Raw genomic sequence first — 6702 nt, 5'->3', positions numbered from 1 at the left:
ATTCAGCTCGCATCTCCCGGGGCTGGGGCTGGGGGCGCGGTGGGCGCCCAGCTCGCCGATCTTGGGGACACGATCTTGTTTGTGCAGTCGTCTGCAGAGTTCTGGTTCCTAGAGGTGCCCCTGCGATGGGGGCCGGGACCCGGAGCCTCAGGGTCGGAGTTCGGGCTACGCGGGCGCGTGGAACCCAGGGAAAGAGTGAGGAAAACCTGAGCGTGGGGAAGGCGGCCAAGAGGGGTGGGCAGATCTCATTAGGGGTGGCAGGATTGTAGGTGCAGCAGCGGCAGCATGCGGGGAGGGTTGCACGTCCCTCAGAGTCACTAAGTGTAGCGAAGCGAAGGGGGGCGGCTTCACGCAGCCCAAAGTCCCTTGCATCTCTTGCCACCAGTCTGCGTCGCGTTACCGGCCCAGTGGGCTGTTGGTGCTGGCTCCCACCTGCTCCCTCTTTCCCTGCCGTTGGCCCCGGGATGCGGAGTGTGGTCGCTTCGCGGGACCGCTTTGTTTGGGCACTTGGGAGGGGAGGGGGTGGGTAAGATGGAAAACCAACAGGTCCCCGTTCGCTCGGGCCTCCGGGAGGCACGTGGCGGGGTGGGTGACCCGCGCTCAGCTCCCCGGCGGCTGCGGGCGTGTGGTTGGAGGTGTTCGGCCAGCGCATGTGTGTTTGGGGGTATGTGGGTGCGGGCGTAAACAAGCGGAGTTCCGCCTGTAAAGCTTTTTTCTCCTGCGGCCCAAGCACCAATTTCCCTGTCCCAGTGGTGCCCGGGTACGCCTAACCGCGGCAGGCGCGCCGGGACGTCCCCTGGCCAGTCCTGGGAAACGTGGGGAGCTGGGCATTGAAGCTCTGGCGAGAAGGTCGGGGCGGCTGGTACCCGGCCGTCGGGTCCTGCGCGTCTTTGTTCCCAGCCCCCATTACACATGCAGCGCGGGTCCCCAGCCGCCCACGGTGGCAGCAGCCTGGAGTCTGGGAAACCCTCGAGGGGCGGGGCCGGGCGTGCAGGGGCGGGGCCGGAGTCCCCACGCTGCTGCGGAGGTGGAGATTTGGGGATTTGGCATCTCCGTCCCATTCCCACCCTAGTTCTACCTCCTCTTTTGCGTCGTCGTGAGGCTTAGTTTACACCGAAAGCGAGTGAGTTCTGTAGGCTAGTAGCGCGCGCACAACCTGAGTGCGGAGACGGGAAGGCAAAGACCAATTGGCACCTGAGAACCATATGGAAGAGGGTGTTGCAGCTCTCCTGGAGCCGCTTCCTGTGTGCTGGAGGCAAAGTGGTGGTCGTGTTGGACTTTGTGCTCCTCTTTTTTGCCCCGCTCCCTTGGGATGCATTTTCCCCAAGGAGGGCTTGAAAGTGACAGGGGAGGCATTGGTCTGCCAGAGGGAGGGCGGCAGCAAGCTGACTTGAGAGGCACACAGCAGCCCACCGGGCTGCCTCCAGACCCGCTGCTTGCCTGATCCCTGGAAGTGCTGGGGCTCTTCCAAGCCCAGGCCTTTAGGAGAGCTTCCTCCCGAGACAGGACAGCTTCAAACCTGGGATCTGGGGACCACACCAGTCTCACACCTCCCTCATTAGGCAGGGCAGGGTGGCATCAGACCCCTGGAAGGGGAGTGTATTTTCTTTCTTTTTCCTCCGTTTCAGCCACCTAGCTTAGGCAGTGCTGAGCGGTGTATCCTGTCCTGGGAAGAAGGTCGGGGGTCACTGGATATTTCGTGTAGTCACACCAGCCAGTCCCTGACCTGTGAGGAACTGTGAAAAGAGCTGCCCCAGGCCCAGTTTGGAGCGGACCTGACCCTCCGTTGTTTTGGCTTCAGGGATGCCCTTTTATTTCAAGCTCCTGGCTTGCTGTTTGGAATAACCCCCACCCTGTGCAGCACACAATGGCCTGCTAGAAGGAACATCTAGAAGAATGCTGTCCTGGCGACAGAAATAGTATATGAACTATGTATACATATAAAACAACGTTTTCTAGTAGTCATGTTAATAAAAGGAAGAAGCAGCAGCTGTGTCTTAGTTGGGACTTCCATAACAAAATACTGTAGACTGATGGCTTAAACAGCAGAAATTTATATCGTCAAAGTTCTGGAAGCTGTAAGTCTGAGCCCAGGGTGCAGGGTGCTGGCATGGTTGGGTTCTGGTGAAGACCCTCTTCCTGGCTTGCAGACATCTGCCTTCTTACTGCATTCTCACATGATGGGTGGGATGGGGCTAGGGGGTGTTTTCCTCTGTTTATAAGACTGTGAATCCTGTCCCCATTACCTGAGGGCCCCACCCTTCTGACTTAATCTAACCCTCACTACTTCCCAAAGGTCCCATCTCCAAATACCATTACACTGGGGGTCAGAGCTTCATCATATGAATTTTGGGGGGACACATTCTTTCCATGAGATGGAATGAACTTTAATAGTATATTTTACTGGCCTGGCACAGTGGCTGATGCCTGTAATCCCAGCACTTCAGGAGACTGAGGTAGGAGGATCATGAGGTCAAGAGATCGAGACCATCCTGGCCAACATGGTGAAACCCCAGCTCTACTAAAAATACAAAAATTAGCTGGGCGTGGTGACACATACCTGTAGTCCCAGCTACTCCGGAGGCTGAGGCAGGAGAATCGCATGAACCTGGGAGGTGGAGGTTGCAGTGAGCCGAGATCGTGTCACTGCACTCCAGCCTGGTGACAGACTGAGGCTCCATCTCAAAAAAAAAGTGTATTTCACTTAATTTGATATATACAAAGTAATCATCTCAGTCTGAAATCAGTATTAAAATGAGACATTTTGTGTTCCATTTTTGTACTGTCATCAAAATCCTGTGTGTGCCTTACAGAACATCCTCAACTCCAACTTTCCACATTTCCAGTGCTCTGCGGAACATTTGGCTAGTGGCTACCATATTGGACAATGGAGTCTCAGAAGGGAAGGCAGAATTTATGGTGTAATAAGTGGCACATAGTGCTTGTCACAAGATCAGTCAGTGGTCAGTTAGTTCTTTAATAATTCTTTAAGTCTTTTGTGGTCTGTGCCTGGCCGAATGTCCTTGGGAAACAAGCCATTTGGCTCTTGCATTTCAGTGGACATCCTGGACACTCAACGCTGTATCCTACAAGAACTCCTAACACCTGTCTCTGTACTCTGTACTTGGGGTTCAGATCAAAGGGCCTATGGGGGTGGAGTGAACAGTATTCTAGGTGAAGTGTCCAGAGCTCTTGGAGAGGGACCTGCCTCCTGTCTGTCCCATCAGGAAGTGCAGGCCCTGATTGCTCTGATAGGCTGACCGTTCTTTGACCCAAAGATGTTTCTTGGCTACTTCCTTGGTGGAGGGAACGAGCTTGTGAAGTGAAGTGACTTTCATCCCTCAGGCCTAGTGTAGTGGTAGCTGCCAAGGACATGGGCTGCAGAGCCATGGGCCATGGGTGCCCCTCCCAGGGAAGAGTGTTTTCTGCTATCTGTCCTTGTATCTGCTGGGCACTTGAGGCTCTGCCCCATCTGGGTGAGCTGTCCTTTGGGAGGAATCCCTAGCTCTTGGGGGCCCTTTCAAGACAGATGATGTGAGAAACCTGGTCATCTTTCCAGGCCCTACAGCTGGGTGAAAACATAAGATCTGAACCCCATGGCCTCCCATCGCTTGGGTGGGCCTCTGTGGTATACTATTCTGTGGGTCTTTCTGGGCATCAAGAATCTCCAAAAGCACCTGGACCTCTACTGGCACTTCACCTAAGGAGCTCCCGTTATAGGGAGCCAGTGAAGAGCCCACATTCTGTACAGTGGTCCTTGATGTCGTAGACCCCTCTGAGAATCTGATGAAAGCTATGGACCCTTCCCCCAGGAAAATGTAAATCGGTATATGTGTGCATGTGGCTGTGCATTGTATGCACCCACTCTGTTTTGTAGATACTAGGAACCTGCTGCCCCCTGATTAAATCCTTGAAGTCCTGGCTGCCCTGCACATATCCACTGTAGCAGTCCTAAGGGGCAGCTTGTTCTGGGGTGGGAGGGGTGCTTGTTCCACCTTGGTACCTCACTTACTTTGCCTTTTGTGATCCCGCTGGATGTTTAGATTCTAGCCCTGGTGTCTCTTTCCAGAAAGCTGCCCTCTTGAGTGCCTGCCTATGCATGCAGCCCCTCTGCTTGGGAGCTCAGGGTAGTGCAAATGAGAACCAAGGAGTATCAGTTCAGGAGTTTAGATCCACTCACATATACTAACCTGTCACCATGGATTGGGATCTGGAGGGTTGAGGACTGGGTCTGGATAATCTTTTTGTGGTAACTCCAGATAGACTCTAGATAGTCCTGAGGTAGGGTCCTGGTTGCATGGGCCTCACTCTAGAACGGGGTTTCTCAGCCTTGACACTATTTACATTTTAGGCCTGATGATACTCTGTTGTGTGTGGGTAGTGGTGGGTTGAGCTGTTCTGTGCATTGTAGGATATTCAGCAGTATCCCTACCTCTACCCACAAATTCCAGTAGATCATGTCAACCAAAAATGTTTCCAGATCTTGCTAAAATGTCCCTGGCACAGGTGAGAGCAAAATCATCTCCTGTTGGGAACCACTGATCCAGAATGTTCTCATGCTTTCAAAGAGGCACACAGTTGTAAGAAGTAGGTAGGGGTAACGGCTTATGAGTGCATATCCATCCCCCCACTCTGGATGCAGGGTTGAAGGTGAGGTTCTCCTCAAGGCCTAGGAGATTCCTGCTTAGTGAAATCTGCTCAGCACGTGAGAGTTTGGTTCAAAATTAGTGGTTCTGGTGTACAGCTTGCCACCGAGGAGAATCCTGGCGTCCTTGAGTTTTCCCAGAAGTGGTTCAGGTTTCAGGGAGGCGGAGGCTGTGGGTGGCTGGGCAGCCTGCCTGCCCGCACCCGCCCACTCGCCTCTGACCGTTGCCTTAAGGCTGGCACTCAGCCTCTTCCTCCCGTACACGCAGAATGTCAGGAAGTGCCTGTTGCTGGGGACTCTCTGCCTGCCCAGCACCCCCTCTCTGCTCACCTAGGGGCCTCAGGAGCTGAGGCTAGCCCTGTCTGCCAAGCGGAGCACTGGGGTTGTAGCAGGCCGTGGGCATGCCCCTTCCCCTGAGCAGACCTGCCGTGTGGCGCTCCGGGGAGCCGCAGAGGCTGTGGGCCTGGAGCCCCCAGGCCGGGGACACCAGGGCAGGTGGGCAGCCTCTCCCCAAAGGTATGGGTGCAAGTCTCTCCCCTCTCTTCAGGGTGTGGTGGCCAGATGGGAATCTGAGGGCAGGGCCAGGCTTCCTGCTGTGGACCTGGGGAGGTGTGGGCAGCGCTGCCTTAGACATGCGGCAGCCAGCACTGGAGGCCCCGGTGGAGCGGTTCGTATCTGTGGAAGCTTGTCTGTTGGGCTTGGCAGGCTGGCAGCCCCCTGTGGCTGCCCCCATGTTTATTTTCTACTCCTATCCTGGCCTGCTTCGAGCTTGGCTAGGGAATGCTTCTGTGGGACTCTCTCTCATCTTGAACTCAGTGAGACACAGTTTGCTGCACTGGGAAGTGATTACAAACTGGACTCTTAGGATGGCGGAAGCATTTTTCAAAGCCCCAGTTTCCAAGTGCTCCACATCACTGGTATGTGAAGTGCTTGCTGAGGTTCAGACTTTAGTTCCATCTGTTTTTGGGGTCTTTACAAAGGGGACTTTATTTCCTTCTCAGAATTCTTTCTCTTCCTTCCCTCCCATTCTGTCACTAATTCTGTATTCCAAAACAGAGACCCACCCCCTTGTTCTGGGCTTCCTTTTTTGGTCTCTCATTCTGCACCAGACTTAGGGGTCCATCCTAGCCCTAGAGGTGCCTATTCCTTGTGGTCCTGGGGGTACCACTCCTGAATGCCCAGGTTTTCCGGGGGTGGAAATGCTGCTACCTTCTTGTGACTCTGTTTATTACATTGGTCAGTGATGTCTGTGACTAAGACAATGGTAGGTGCTAGAAATCAATGGATACAGCAGACTGGGATTGTTCAGGGGTCAGCCATGCCTCTTCCTGCAGGGCCCAGGACCAATAATGGCTTTCTGCCTTCGGATAGCCCCATGCTTTCCTCTGGTTATTCTAGGCTTGCTGTACACATGCATGTGCCTTTTTCAGATTCTTTCTGGGACTGGCAGCTCCAACTGGGTGTTTTCATTCATGGACACATGACCTCTGGAAGCGGGTGTGGAAAGGAAGCCTGTCCCACTGGGCAAATGTGAGGCCCTCTTCCCAGGGGAATGTTGTCTGGACAGGTCTGACCTGCTGGACAATGGGGCTTCTCCCTGGCCAGTTTCTGGGCTGGAGCTGAGGTGTTTTGTGAGGCGAGCTCATGCTCTTTGCGTGTGTTCCTCTGCCGACTATTTCAGTTCCACTCTGACAACCAAGGAGGCTAAAATTAGTTTTGGAGAAGGAAAAGGAAGGCTAGTTGGAAACCCAAGCCCTTGGCTGAAGAATGGAGGAGGCTGCTTCCCAGGTTTGTGCCTGAGCATTTCGGAGGATGGGACCAGACCAGCTGTTATCTGTCCATCTGAGGAGAGGGAGGGGTCCCTGTGGCCTCCCAGACCTGAACCAATTAAAACAGGAGACTGACTTGGAAGCTGACTCTCTCAAGTGTTGATGCCAGGATGTTTTTTCCTTCTGGCTTGTGCAGTGGTGCACAGTGTTTTCAGGTATGAGGACAATGCCTTTTAATGAATGTCCAGTGTCATTGATAACCCTCCTCCCCTTCCCCTCCAACTGGAT

Source organism: Mandrillus leucophaeus, unplaced genomic scaffold, assembly GCF_000951045.1.
Source record: "Mandrillus leucophaeus isolate KB7577 unplaced genomic scaffold, Mleu.le_1.0 Scaffold595, whole genome shotgun sequence".
Classification (NCBI taxonomy): domain Eukaryota; kingdom Metazoa; phylum Chordata; class Mammalia; order Primates; family Cercopithecidae; genus Mandrillus; species Mandrillus leucophaeus.
The sequence above is the reverse complement of the archived record's forward strand: the minus strand, read 5'-3'. Positions refer to the sequence as shown.